Below are 16,290 nucleotides of genomic sequence, written 5' to 3' on the forward strand. Positions count from 1 at the left end.
TGAAGATTCCAAACTGGGTGGTGGCAGCACACCTCCAGATTTTTTCTCCCTTATTCATTCCACAGGCTCCAGGTCAAAATCCCCACAGGCTGGCTCCTTCAAATTATCAAGACCACCACGGGTGGATGTGTGCTCACAGTGATTGTGAATGGCCTTCTTCTGGAAGCACACACAAGACATCCAGATGCTAGAAGCTAGCAGAGAATCTAGTGAGCCATCCGTGTGGACAGTCCATATTCCTCCTTGTGTGAGTGCATTTCGAGGGCAGTGCTAGTTCAGAGAATACCTTTTATGTGTCACAGTGCAAACTATTTGTGCCTCCCACCAAAACTGTGCTTGACAGCTTTTCTGTAATGAACAAGTGGGCAGGAAAGAGGACAAGGTTTCCTCTGTGCCTCGCACATTACCTGTCTGAGGATGCTGCAGCTCACAATTCTGGTTTGTGCTGTATATAATATGATCAATAGTAATAATGTATAGAAACATAGAAACATAGAAAATAGGAGCAGGAGTAGGCCATTTGGCCCTTCAAGCCTGCTCCGCCATTCAATATGATCATGGCTGATCCTCTATCTCAATACCATATTTACGCTCTCTCCCCATACCCCTTGATGCCTTTTGTGTCTAGAAATCTATCTTAAATATATTCAGTTATATACAAAGGTGGTCCTCTTCCTGATACCAGAAAACGTCTTCCTCTTTTGTCCCCAGGTCCTTTGGATGTGGGAGACTCCATAGCCCCTCGCAGCAATCTTCACCCAAGTAACTTGCACCTCCTTTGACAGGAGGATGGCCTTCCCCTACAAAACTTCCTTTGCTGCACCTCCTGCAGCAGGACCTTCAAAGCACTGGAATCAAAAGTGGGAGTTTTCTTCACATTTCTTGCTTTCATTGTATTTCCCACCAAAATGATTTTCAGCCAAAAAGGCAATGCCCTTTAATGGCAACCATCAGCCCTTTAAGAACCAATCCTGCTGCTGGCCAGGCTCCCTGATTTTGTTTTCCACAAGCAGACAGCCTATTAAAACTAGGAGGAAGGATTAGCTTTGTACAGTTCAGTAAGTCCAGCCCTCCCCACTGATCACACTAGCACCACAGTGGGCCACAGTCCCAATTTTGCTGCCATTGGAAGTCTGGGAGTACTATGTGCGTGTTTAAATATTTTGGTAAAATATTTTACAGGTATAATGAAATTGTCTAAGAGTCAGAATGGTTGTTGCCAATGATAATAAAAGATTTGGGGTCAGGTTTTCCTCTTTAGTGCTTGGGTGAAGCACATATAGGAAAATTGGGCAGACTGCAAAATACAGAGTAACTTTATGATCATTTCTCTCTCTTCAAAGTAATGAACTCAAAAGTGTGCATGTGGTTTTTAGCCCTTAACATCCCATTGCCTTACCTAATTTCTCCTGGTGCCAAAACTAGCCTTGCATGCCCAGGGGTTCAAGTGGTTCACAGAAAACCAGCATGCTTCTGTTGTCCATTTGACTGTATTTTTTCATTTTTTAGACTAGAAATATTTTAGCTCAGGGACCTTTTAAGACACATGGGACCAAATTCCCTTTATGGAAACAGAAAATATGTATTTATACAGTAGCTATGGCAGCTGAAGGCAATGCTGTTGGCAGGAATAGTTTTGAACAGATATGGCTAATTATCAACCTACATATGGTTTTATTACTGGCTTCATTTTACTCCTGAGGTCAACTAATTAAAGAAATGGCAATGTGAAGCAATAATAGACAAACACTGGATGTTCAATGGTTTGCCCAGAGTTTTTCAGGGACACATGAAACTCATGACTGATTGCATTACAATATTCTTGAGATTACTCCAATAACCAAACCCCAAATAGTCTAGTGCTGTCGCTGAAATTTGTACTGAATGTTTATCATCTTATGTCTTCAGCTTAATCGTGAACCAGTAATTGGACAATAATCATTGAAGTGAGACACTGAAATACATTTGCTTCATCATGTCTATGATTATCAGTTCAAAAATATTGAAATGCTTAATTACCTATAAGGTGAGCTTTAATTATTAGTTTTAACCCACTACAAACTTTCTAGCCATACAGTAGAGCCACACGCTTGGAACCTTTCTTGTGGGCTACAAAAAAGAAAGCCCCCTTCTTTAAATTCATTATTAACATTAGATTGCAGGTGGGATTTTACTTTTTAAAAGCCTATTCCTGCCACAGACCATGTATGATCTTCTGAATCATGGATTTTAAACAATCCATTCAATTTCTTGCAAAAAGATTCTCCAAATTGTTTCTCTACTCACCCACCAGCCCCCTCCCCTCCTCCAAAAGTAAATCAAGCAAGATCCCTGAAACCTAGCTGATTTTACATCCTATAGTATAATTCCCAGGCCAGGTGCCTTCTTTCCCTTGATATGCCCAGGGTCTCAGCAGCTCTCGAGCCATCATGTTCCACACATCACTTAGTTATCTTTAGCCGTATTTGTACATATAACACCCAATTCCATTCCTAATTTATCCAGTTCGTTTTTTAAGATGTTAATTGACACAGCATCAAATCTGGGCTATTTTACATATCTACAACTGTGGTGGTGGTGGGGGGGGGAGAATTCTTCTAACCCCAAATCCTGCTTGAGAGTTTTAGAGAGGGAATTACAGAGTTTAGGGGCTAGGCAGCTGAAGGCAAGGCCGCCAATGATGGAGCAATGAAAATCGGGGATGCACAGGAGGTCAGAATTGGAGGAGCGCAGAGATCTTGGAGGGTTGTAGGACTGGAGGAGGTTACAGAGATAGAGAGGGACAAGGCCAGTGAGGGATTTGAAAACAAGGATGAGAATTTTAAAATTGAGGTGTAGTATCCTAATATTTTTCACCCTTACCTGCTGAATTAGTGTTTGTCTTGGAACTATTCTCTCCAGGTTACTCTGTACTGTGACATCCAGCTTCTGTATCTTCTCTACCTCTGTCACTCTTTGTTTTCCAAGCTTTCTAGGTCTGCTCTGTTTGCCGCTTCCCCTACACCATTAGTTTAAATCCTCTCCCACGACCTTATTTACCCTCTCTGCAACGACATTGGTACAGTTCCTATTCAGGTGAAGCTCGTCCCATCTGTAGAACTTCCCCTGCCCCAGAACTTGTCCTGGTATGCTGGGAATCTCCCTTCTTACACAGCCATCTAGCCACACATTGACATGTCTAATTGATTCCTCTATAACTTTTCCAGTGTTTGCCACCAGAAGTAAGTAATCCTGAGATTACCACTCTCGAGATCTTGCACTTTAACCTATCTCCTCAGACTCTGTCTGCAACACTTTCATTCCATGCTTTCCTGCGTCACTGGATCCTACATGAACCAGGACTGGTTTACCTCACTTTTCAGTCATTTTTTCAACCATTCCCTATTGTCCCTTACCCTGGCAGCTGGGAGACAACACACCATTGTGGGACTCCTGGTCATGACTGAAAATCAGGATGTATACCACCTTAATTATAGAATCCCCACAAATGCCAATCTCCTATTCTCGTGGCTAGTGTCTTTTTTTCCACCAGTAACTCCTTAGTTTTGTGATTCTACTCATAACAATACCTTAAAATGAAAAGATTGTAAAAATACAATGGTATTTATATTCTCTTGTCAGTAATATGGGCACAATTAACAGTTACATTTAATATTTCTTCAGAAATGCCCGACAACCTGTATAAAGATACTGACAGTTATTTTTGCAGAAAGAGTTTATATTATGTATGAAATAAAAATACATGGGACTTAGTTAAATGCAATTTTTCTATTTTGGAGTTCAAGTGGGATTCAGAAACATTTTTGAGCTTCAATCTGGATGGAATTAGTCCCTTATAACTCATTCCCTTGGTATCTATTATTCTGAGTTTGAGATATGATTAAGTGAAATGCGCTCTCCTGAATGCAATAATATCACACTGTTGGTCTCTCCTGCAATGTTCTGGCATTTCATTAACGCGAGTGCAATGCAGTATGCCTTTAGCGATTAGCCAATCAAGCGTACTATCTGTGAGAACTGGTTTTTAAAAAGTGTGCCAGGCCTCAAACAATAGAGATTAGTGAACGAGATTCTGGTTATACACACAACTAATGTCAATATTTGTTACTGTAGCAAGATCTATAGAAATATATATCTATAAATAATTCAGTTTAAGTTAACTTCTCGGAACATAGGAACAGGAGTAGGCCATTCAGCCCCTCATGCCTGCTCCGCCATTTGATAAGGTCATGGCTGATCTGTGATCTAACTCCATATACCTGCCTTTGCCCTATATCCCTTAATACCTTTGATTGCCAAAAAGCTATCTATCTCAGATTTAAATTTAGTAATTGAGCTAGTATCAATTGCCGTTTGCGGAAGAGAGTTCCAAACTTCTACCACCCTTTGTGTGTAGAAATGTTTTCTAATCTCGCTCCTGAAAGGTCTGGCTCTAATTTTTAGATTGTGCCTCCTACTCCGAGAATCCCCAACCAGCGGAAATAGTTTCTCTCTATCCACCCTATCCGTGCCCCTTAATATCTTATAAACTTCAATCAGATCACCCCTTAACTTTCGAAACTCCAGAGAATACAACCCCAATTTGTGTAATCTCTCCTCGTAACTTAACCCTTGAAGTCCGGGTATCATTCTAGTAAACCTACGCTGCACTCCCTCCAAAGCCAATATGTCCTTCCGAAGGTGCGGTGCCCAGAACTGCTCACAGTACTCCAGGTGCGGTCTAACCAGGGTTTTGCATAGCTGCAGCATAACTTCTGCCCCCTTGTACTCTAGTCCTCGAGATGCAAAGGCCAGGATTCCATTTGCCTTCTTGATTATTTTCTGCACCTGTTCATGACACTTCAATGATCTATGTACCTGAACCCCGAAGTCCCTTTGGCAATCCACTGATTTTAACTTTTTACCATTTAGAAAGTACCCTGTTCTATCCTTTTTTGATCCAAAGTGGATGACCTCACATTTATCTACAATGAATTCCATTTGCCACAGTTTTGCCCATTCACCTAATCTATCAATATCGCTTTGTAATTTTATGTTTTCATCGACATTGCTTACAATGCCACCAATCTTTGTGTTATCGGCAAACTTAGATATGAGACTTTCTATGCCTTCATCTAAGTCGTTAATAAATATTGTGAATAATTGAGGCCCCAAGACAGACCCCTGTGGGACTCCACTAGTCACATCCTGCCAATGTGAGGACATTCCCATTATCCCTACTCTCTGTCGCCTTCCGCTCAGACAACTTCCTAACCAAGTCCGTACTTTTCCCTTTATTCCATGGGCTTCTATCTTAGCTAACAGTCTCTTATGTGGGACCTTATCAAATGCCTTCTGGAAGTCCATATAAATAACATCCATTGACATTCCCCTGTCCACTACTTTAGTCATCTCTTCAAAAAATTCAATCAGGTTTGTCAGGCACGACCTACCTTTCACAAATCCATGCTGGCTCTCCCTGATTAATTGAAAATTCTCGAGGTGTCCAGTCACCCTATCCTTAATTATAGACTCCAGCATTTTCCCCACAACTGATGTTAGGCTAACTGGTCTATAATTCCCTGGTTTCCCTCTCTCTCCTTTCTTAAAAAGCGGAGTGACATGTGCAATTTTCCAATCCAGAGGGACAGTTGCTGAATCTAGAGAACTTTGAAAGATTATAGTTAGAGCATCTACAATGTGCTCACCTACTTCCTTTAAAACCCTGGGATGGAAACCATCTGGTCCTGGGGATTTGTCACTCTTTAGTGCTATTATTTTCTTCATTACTGTTGCTTTACTTATATTAATTTTATCGAGTCCTTGTCCCCAATTCAATATTAGTTTTCCTGGGATTTCCGGCATGCTATCCTCTTTTTCTACTGTAAATACTGACGCAAAGCAATTGTTCAATATGTCCGCCATTTCCCCATTGTCAATGACAATATCCCCACTTTCAGTTTTTAAGGGGCCAACACTGCTCCTGACCACCCTCTTTTTCCTAATGTAACTATAAAAGTTCTTCGTATTGGTTTTGATATCCCTTGCGAGTTTCTTTTCATACTCTCTTTTTGTAGCTCTTACTATCTGTTTTGTGACCCTTTGTTGATCTTTGTATCTTTCCCATTCGCCAGGATCTGTGCCATTTTTTGCCTTTTTGTATGCCCTTTCCTTATATCTTATACTGTCCCTTACCTCATTAGTTGTCCATGGCTGTTTTTTTTGGCAAGTAGAGTTCTTGCCCCTCAGGGGTATAAACCGGTTCTGTATCACGTTAAATGTTTCTTTAAACATTTCCCACTGATCATCAGTCGTTTCACCCATTAACAGATTTGCCCAGTTTACTGTGGACAGTCTCTGTCTCATCCCATTGAAGTCGGCCTTACCCAAGTCTAGAATCTTAGCAGCTGACTCACTTTTTTCCCTTTCAAACACTACATTGAACTCGATCATGTTATGATCGCTATTGGATAGATGTTCACGCACAGTTAAGCCGTTAACTAAATCTGGTTCATTACTCATTACTAAATCTAGTATGGCTTGCCCCCTTGTTGCCTCTAGGACATACTGCTGTAGAAAACTATCCCGAACACACTCAAGAAATTCACTACCTTTCTGACAGTTGCTAGTCTGCTTTTTGCAATCTATGTGAAGGTTAAAGTCCCCCATTAAGACCACTATGCCTTTCTTACACGCTTGTCTAATCTCCGCATTTATACAATCTAGCATTTCAGAGCTGCTGCCAGGGGCCCTATACACAATTCCCACTATAGTCTTAGATCCTTTCCTATTTCTCAATTCAACCCATAAGGTCTCTGTTGGCTGCTTACCTCTCGTTATATCCTCCTTTATCATTGAAGTGATTTCATCTCTAATCATTAAGGTTACTCCTCCCCTTCTTCCATTTTCCCTGTCTCTCCTGTAGACCTTATAACCCGGTATATTTAGTTCCCAATCCTGACCATCCTGCAGCCATGTCTCAGTGATAGCTATCATGTCATACCCTCCAATTTGAATTTGAAACTGTAGTTCATTTAATTTATTCCTTATACTCCATGCATTTGTATATAGAACTCTTAGTTGGGCCACACACCCTAGCCTGACCTTCAGCTTTGATGCTGGGTTAATCGCCTTATACCTTCTAGTTTTCACTTTATCTGTAGTGTCTAAAGTACACTTTCTTTCTGCTGCTCTACGCTTTTCCCTTTCTCTTGTTCTTGAACAACTGTTTGTACTATTTGTATTGTAAATTTCCCCTGGGTCTTCCCCTCTCTTGCTGCTCTCAACTTTACTCCCTTCTGACTCCCCTCTCAGGTTCCCATCCCCCTGCCACTCTAGTTTAAACCTTCCCCAACAGCACTAGAAAACACCCCCGCGAGGACATTGGTCCCGGTCCTGCTCGGGTGTAACCCGTTCCGCTTGTACAGGTCCCACCTTCCCCAGAACCGGTCCCAATGTCCCAGGAATATAAATCCCTCCCTCCTACACCATCCCTGCAGCCATGCATTCATCCGGTCTATTCTCCTGTTCCTATACTCGCTAGCACGTGGCACTGGTAGTAATCCTGAGATCACTACCTTTGAAGTCCTGCTTTGTAATTTATCTCCTAACTCCTTAAATTCACCTTGCAGGACCTCATCCCTTTTTTTTACCTATGTCGTTGGTACCGATATGGACCACAATTACTGGCTGTTCACCCTCCCCCTCCAGAATGCCCTGCAGCCGCTCCGCGACATCCTTGACCCTAGCACCAGGGAGGCAACATACCATCCTGGAGTCACGTTTGCAGCCACAGAAACACCTATCTGTTCCCCTTACAATTGAATCCCCTATCACTATAGCCCTGCCACTCTTCTTCCTCCCCTCCTGTGCAGCAGATCCACCCGTGGTGCCACCAACTTGGCTCTTGCTGCTTTCCCCTGATAAGCCATCTCCCCCAACAGTATCCAAAGCAGAATATCTGTTTGAGAGGGAGATGGCCCCAGGGGACTCCTGCTCTACCTGCCTCGTCCTTTTACTCTGTCTGGTGGTGACGCATTTCCTTTCTGCCTGCGTAATCTTTACCTGCGGTGTGACCACCTCACTGAACATGCTATCCACGATAATCTCAGCATCACGGATGCTCCACAGCGAATCCACCCGCAGCTCCAGCTCCGAAATGGGGTTAGCCAGTAGCTGCAGCTGGACACACTTCCTGCACACATGGTCGCCAGGGACACTGGTAGTGTCCATGACTTCCCACATAGTACAGGAGGAGCACATCACGGGTGCGAGCTGTGTTGCCATGACTTGCCTTAGATTTACCTTGTGTTCACCTCTCAGACTCTCCTCCCGCTCTCAGTCTCTCCTTTTATACTGTGCTCATCTCTCGGGCTCTCCTGCCTCACCTGTGACGTCGCACAGTAGTTTTCTCTTGTTGCAGGTCTGCTGCTGCTTTTATTCCCCACTCTCAGTCTTCTGCCGCTCAGGTCTGCCGCCGCTCTGCGGAAAAAGTTAGGAAAAACAAGGCAAAGCAGCACCTCCTTCCCCCACTTCACCGAACTCCCACACTCACCAAACTCGCAGCTGTTCACTCTGTGCTCCATTGTACTCCATGCTGTTCCACTAACAGGCCCCTGTATTTCTACAGTTTGTGACTCAGATGAGTCAGGCCTGCTCCACCTTCAGGAACCAGTTTAATCTCGCTAACCAATTAACTTATTGCAGCAGCTCTCTGCTGAAGCCTGACAGAAACTTAAAAATTTAAACATTAAAATTGAACTTAAACAGTTGATAGCAATTTACACTAGATTTTAAAGAGATTAACCCTTAAACTCCCACACTCACCAAACCCGCAGCTGTTCACTCTGTGCTCCGTTGCACTCCGCGCTGTTGCACTAACACTAAGTCAATCCCATGCCCATTTCTGTTCGTGCTAGTATAGGTGTAGCCAGCTTTTACGTCCCTCTCAGCCTATCACATGACAATCATTAAGTTTTTCCCAATAGAAACCTGTCTCGTCCTGCATACTACAAGATCCAGCTCTATTAATGACAAAGTCACTGATGCTGGGATTCATTTAAAGAAAAAGATGAAGAAATGCCATTTAAGTTATAGATGCAAGCTGGACAGAATACCTTTTTCTCGGGTGCACACCATGTGAACATGTGTTACATTCATTGTTTGATCTTGTGTTGTGTGTGTAGACCATGTGCTGGTCATAATTGCTGTCACTATTAACCTGGAAATTTACCCCAACCCTGTAGAAATAAGTACTTAGAAACTCAACAATCCCAGAAGCGTTTTACTCAGGGTGCTGCCCTGGACTCAATCAGTCAGCAAATCCAGACCATCTATTTATTCAGTCACGTATTCCGGTCGAGTATAAATGAAGAGCAAGAATGATCAGCTCCCATTAAACACCTTGATTATTGATTGGAATAGAAATGCACATCCAGTAGTCGGTGGCCAATAACATATTACAGACTCAACCATTTGGGTTCTGTTTGAAGAAATGCTGGAAGACCTTTATGATTTCTCTCTGGCTGCCTTTCATCCAATGATTTGTCTTCATTCACTTGAAGCCAAGAAAGCAATAACAAATAGACTGCTGTGGTGAAAAGTAGTTTGGGGAAAGTTAGCCGACACCTCAGCTGTTAGGCCGTGGCTATGCATCAGGTTTTTTTTGGTCCCTGTGGGATAAAAGCCTGGGTTACAGCCAAGTAATGTCGTCTCCCCAACCTGCCAACCCCTTATTTTGTTTGAATTGAATATGCTTGCTTGTTTTCCCATTTCCATGCACGCTGCTTTGACCTGAGTGAACTGTTCCATTAAAGAAGGTGTCAGTGATGGGTGGCAGAGTGCCGGTTGGCAGCTCCAGTCAAGAGCAGCTAAAGTCGCTGTTGATCGGTCCTAGAAGAAACAACTTGCACTCCTATAGCCCCTTTCAAAACCTCGGGACATCCCAAAGCGCTTTACAACCAATGAAGTACTTTTGAAGTGTAGTCATTGTAATGTAGGAAACCCCGCAGCCAATTTACAAACAGTGATGTTGAAGGATAAATATTGGCCAAGACACCAGAGAGAAATCCCCTGCGCTTCTTCGAAAAAGTGCCATGGGATCTTTTACACCCACCTGAGAGGGTAGAAAGGGCCTCAGTGGTACCTCCAACAGTGCAGCACTCCCTCAGTACTGCACAGGAGTGTCAACCTAGATTATGCACTCAAGACCCTGGAGTGGGATTGAACCCACAACCTTCTCATTCAGAGGCAAAAGTTCTACCAATGAGCCATAGCTAACATCTTTGGTAGGCTTTCTTCTAGAAGGGTGATCTCCCAGTCTCCAGTCCAAATTGAAGCTCTGACTCACAATGTTCAGAGTAAAGAGAAACTTCAGCCCTTCAGTCTTCTCAGTAAATTAAATCTGAACCTTACAATTTTTATGGGGAAATGCAACCTCTTTCCCAAATTTGAGGGTAAGTAGGAGAAACCAGTGTGTGAGGAGGAGACATTTTTATTTGTTCCAATGCAACTAACAATAAACAAGGGGACTGCTTTCTGTTTTCGAGTAGTCCTGAATACTTTCATGAACATTATCTGCGGATTACAGTGACCCTGCCTTAATACGTTAACACCATACGAGCACGGATACCCCGCCACCCAATTATATTTCTGTATTCCACAGTAACTGAAATCTAATTCTTTCTACAAATGTTGAGGCTTGGTTTTATATTACTGTGAAAATGTATCAATAAATATCTAGTTTCAGTCTTTTAACAGTATAACCAGGTGAAGAATTTGACTAAAATATAAGGGTCACAGGGCAGATTTTAAATTAAATGTTTTTACATGTAGAAACTATGTCATATTTGAGCAACTCTACATAAACTCTTTAATAGCAATATTATTCATCTTGAGTTAGGGAAAATATTCATATTAACCTGAACTATTAATCATGGGTCCATATGTGAAATAATGATACCCCTGTGTCGTGTGATGTATGGAGAAAGAGATGTAAAATGTCAGTGCAAGAATTAGGTATTATGCCCTGTACTGAAGGGAATTTGTGTTCTCCCAGTTTACAGTAAAGTCTTTCATTACTGAAGCGAATAGAATATTGCGCTACTTTCAGGGCTGACAAAATAAAGTTTAGTTTATCTTCCAGCAGCTTGTGAGCACTTCCAAAAGTCACTTAACTTTTGTTCAGGTCAACTTCGTAATGATTCTATTACATCCACAAAACTGCTTTCATTGTAGTTGTTGCAGATTAAGAATGTGTAATGCAAATCTCTGCACTGAAAAATCGATAAATGAGAATGTTGATTGTAATCTCGCAATACACAGACACAACAAGGTTTCTGTATGTCTTTCAATGAAACTTTTAAATTCATTTTTATAAACATTCATAAATGTTAATATATAAGCCAAACTTAAATGTTTTAGATAAAAATCTACAGTTATAATATTCATAGCAAGAATGGTACAGCAATGGGCCAGGTTTTGATGGAGCGTGCCCCTTTAGTCAGACTTGTTTGTACACGTTTAGGTTTTAAAATTTTCGACAACGAAGTTTGGAAGTGCGAGCTGATAACAGCGCAGCGAGGGCAACAGGGCATCTGGGACATAAGAATATAAGAAATAGGAGCAGGTATAGGCCATACAGCCCCTCGAGCCTGCTCTGCCATTCAATAAGATCATGGCTGATCTTCGACCTCAACTCCACTTTCCCTCCCGATCCCCATATCCCTTGATTCCCTTAGAGTCCAAAAATCTGTCGATCTCAGCCTCGGATATACTCAATGACTGGGCATCCTCAGAATTCCAAAGATTTAAAACCCTCCGAGTGAAGAAATTCCTCCTCATCTCAGTTCTAAATAGATGACCCCTTATCCTGAGACCATAGCCTCCTAGTTCTAGACTCTCCAGCCAGAGGTAATAGCCTCTCAGCCTCTACCCGTCAAGCCCTCTCAGAATCTCATATGTTTCAATGAGATCACCTCTCATTCTTCTAAACTCCAGAGAATGTAGGCCCATTCTACTCAATCTCTCCACATAGGACAACCCTCTCATCCCAGGAATCAATTTAGTGAACCTTCGTTGCACCCCCTCTAAGGCAAGTATATCCTTCCTTAGGTAAGGAGACCAAAACTGTACACAGTGCCTCAGGTGTGGTCTCACCAAAGCCCTGTACAATTGCAGCAAGACCTTCTTACTCTTATACTCCAACCGCCTTGCAATAAAGGCCAACATACCATTTGCCTTCCTAATTGCCTTGGTGAACAACAGGACAAACAGTGTTTCTCCTTAACCAATGAGATTTAAGGATTGAGGAATAAACAGAGGAAGGACTGAGAAGGAGGGTGAATTAGCGGGGGTAAATTCAATGTTGAATCAGGTACAGAAAGAGAAATAAAGAGAGGGAAAGAAAGATCGGATTAAGAGAGAGAGAAATAAAGAGACAGAAAGGAAAAAAAATTTTAAATGTAAAATTTGACATTTTTAAAATCTCCTAAAACAGTTCACAACCTGAAGGAATGAGACTCCACACTTTACATTCTGGGCAAGAGAGGTTGATTGGCAATCATTATCAATGATCATGTCATATAAAAAGGTACTTACGCTGTTAATTACTAGACTTAATTTTCTGTGGTGAGTTTAATGGGCAATTAATGTGAAAATGCAGCAAGTTCATGAAAATCACAGGGAGATTAAGGTCGAGATGTCATTTTTGCAAAGCTAATAGCGAAGGGGCATAAATTGGCCAGCAACTTGTGGCAATTCACAATTCACGGGGTACCTCTTCCACACTACAAGTTGCTGGCTGATTTGTGCATTAATAACAGCATGTGTGGATCAGACGCCATTATTTTTTTCAGCAAAATCTGGCCCAATATATTTTGCTTGTTCCTAAAATTAATTATTTGGAACTGTTGCGTTGAATTTCATGAAGTCGGGTTCAACTAAATGTAGAACAAATAATCGGAATAAAATAGTCGTTCTTTATTGCAGTCATCTTGGAATTAAATGTGGAACAAACTGCCACTAAACCATTTTACCAACAATCCCTACTCCGATAACATCACTTTCCACTCATCTATTTTTCTTCACTAAAATGTCAGCTTGGCTCAGTTGGTAGTACTTTTGAGTCAAATCCCAATCAAGCATTAGAATAATTTGTGCTGATGTTCCAGTGCAGTACTGAGGGAATAATGGTCCAGAATTTGCTGAATAAATAATGGCGTCTGAACGAAGCACGCCATTATTAATGTGCAAGTCGGCCAGTAACTTGTGGCGAGGAGGAGATACCCCGTGAATTGCGAATCGCCACGAGTTGCCAGATGATCTGTGCCGCTTTGCGAAAATTGCATCTCGCACTTAGCCTCCCCATAATTTTCATGAACTTGCTGCATTTGCACATTAATTGCCCATTAAACTCACCACAGAAAGTTAAATCTAGTAATTAACAGCGCAAGTACCCTTTAAGCGAAGTGATAATTGTTAATTACTGTTAATTAATCAACCTCTCTGGCCCAGAAAGTGAACAGTTAAAAGTGTGGGTCTCATTCCTTCAGATAGTGAATTGTTGTTGGAGATATTAAAAATGTCAAGCTTTAAATTTAATTTTTTTTCTTACTTTTCCTTTCTTTTTTCTCTCCCTCTTAATCCAATATTTCTTTCCCTTTCTTTATTTCTCCTTCTGTACCTAATTTGACAATTGAATTTACCCACACTAATTCACCGTCCTTCTTCGGTTTCTTTCTAAATCCTTAAATCTCATTGGTTAAGGAGATACCCTGTTTGTCCCACCATTCACCAAGGCTTCCAGCAACTTTGCGGCAAAAAAAAAATTTGAGCTGAAGTCTATCTAACAGGGCACGTCGTGAGATGCCTCCCTGCAGCAAATTTCGGAGATACATCAATTTTCGGAGATGCTGATGAAAGGTTGGCCCAGAATTTGCTGGAGTGGGGCATCCCACAGCTCAAAATTTTTTTGTGTCATAACTTGCTGGAAGTGCGAGTTGATAACAGGATATCTAGGACCTTGGTGAATGACAGGACCACCGGGGTATCTCCTTAAACAATGAGATTCAAGGATTGAGAAAGAAACAGAGGAACGATGAAGAAGGAAATAGAATGAATTAAAGTGGATGAATTAAAGTCAGAGCAGCTACAGAAGTAAAGTAAATAAAGAGAGGGAAAGAAAGATTGGATTAAGAGAGAGAGAAAAAAGAGACAGAAAGGAAAAGTAAGAAAAAAGAACTTAAATGTTAAAAGTTTTAAATCTCAACAATTTACTACCTGTAGGAATGAGACTCCACGGTTTAAATTCTAGGCTGGAGAGGTTGATTGGCATTACAGGAAAATAAATCTCCTCATTAGAAAGGTACTTAGACTGTTAATTACCTGCCCTAACTTTCTGCGGAGAGTTTAATTGGCAATTAATGTGCAAATGCAGCAACTTCATGAAACTCACGGGGAGGTTGAGAGCGAGCTGCTGTTTTCACGAGGCTAACAACGGAGCGGCACAAATCGTCCACCAACTTGTGGCGATTCTCAATTCACAGGGTATCTCTTCCTCACCACAAGTTGCTGGACAATTTACACATTAATAACGGTGAGCACCATTAAACTCGTCGTTATTTTGGCAGCAAATTCTGTACTGTTAAACTGTTCCAATGGTTTATGGGGATGTTAACGATCCTAGGGTACTTTCAAACAAGAGGGAAGGTTCTCCCAGTACCTGGGCCAACATTCCCTTCAACCAACACCACAAATATATTATTCATTTCACTGCTGTGCGCATAACTGCAGCCACTGCCTTTTGAAGTATTTCACAGTATCTTAAGCACTTTAAGACATTTCTGAGTGATTTGATGAGATATATATATAAGTAAATCTTTCCTTTTTCAAGATTAACACATAAAGGTACATCTGCCTGAATACATACATAACTGGATTCTGGTGAACGAAACAAACTCTTCAAATAGCACCACAAGACTTTTAATGTCTATGTATGAACAGGCAGGCAATGCCTTGTTTGAACAACTTGTCCAAAGGATGGTACCTCCACAATTCAATACTCCTTCATAACTCCACTAGTGTGGAAGTCTAGCAAATGTGCTTGGGTCCTAGGATGGGGCTTTGACCCACAACCTTCTGACTCACAATCAAAAATGCTACCAAGTGGGTGAGACTGACAATCTCATATTGTAAGAACACCTGCACAGAGTTCTGTTTATTGTTGGCCAGAGAGTTCATTACTGCTTCTGGATCTCTCTAAGCAGGTACAGGTATCACAACAACAACAATTTGCATTTATAAAGCACCTTTACCATAGTAAAATCTCCCAAGGCACTGCACAGGAGCAAATCAAAGAAGGAGACGTTAGGACAGGTGACCAAATGCTTGGTCAAAGAGGTAGGTTTTAAGGAGGGTCTTAAAGGAGGAGAGGCGGAGACGTTTAGGCAGGGAGTTCCAGAGCTCAGGGCGTTGGCAGCTGAAGGCATGGCCGCCAATGGTGGGGTGAAGGAAGTGGGGGATGGACAATAGATTAGAATTGGAGGAACGCAGAGTTCTCGGAGTGTTGTAGGAGGTTACAGAGATAGGGAGGGATGAGCCATGGAGGGATTTGAACATGAGGATGAAAATTTTAAACTTGAGGCATTTGGGATCGGGAGACAATGTAGGTCAGAGAGTACAGGGATGTGATGGGTGAATGAGACTTGGTGCGAGTTAGGATATGGGCGGCAGAGTTTTGGAGCTTAAGTTTATGTAGGTTGGAAGATGACCCAATGGGCTGGATTCTCCTGTGAAAATATCAGCGAGGCTAACAGGGCTCACTGTTATTTCTGTGCAAATTGTAGAGCAACTTACGGCGACTGTACATGCGCAGTTAGACGTGGAAATCCGGAAGTTGCTGAACGAGATGCCCTGCTCCTCCGTAAGCTTCGCGTGAACGACACCTTGCCGGCAGACTCACCATTAAAATGAATGGAACAACGGGAAGTTCCTACACTGACCTAATGGATACGAACTAATCTCACCAAAAAAAGGTACATCAAGTCATTTCAAGTCTAAGCACACCTTGAATGGTGTGGCAAGTCTTAATGACTACCAAAGAACTGAAAATTAACTTTTACAAATATGGAGTCTCATTCCTTCAGATTTTAATTGTTGTTGGACATTTTTAAAAAAATGTAAATTTTTTTTTTACTTTTTCGTTCTGTCTTTTTTATCCCTGTCTCCTAATTCAATATTTCTAACCTACTCTTTATTTCACTTTCTGTACCTGATTTGACATTGAATTCACTATTCCAACTTACACTTCCTGGT

The sequence above is a fragment of the Heptranchias perlo genome, chromosome 1, assembly GCF_035084215.1.
Source record: "Heptranchias perlo isolate sHepPer1 chromosome 1, sHepPer1.hap1, whole genome shotgun sequence".
In the NCBI taxonomy this organism is placed as follows: Eukaryota; Metazoa; Chordata; class Chondrichthyes; order Hexanchiformes; family Hexanchidae; genus Heptranchias; species Heptranchias perlo.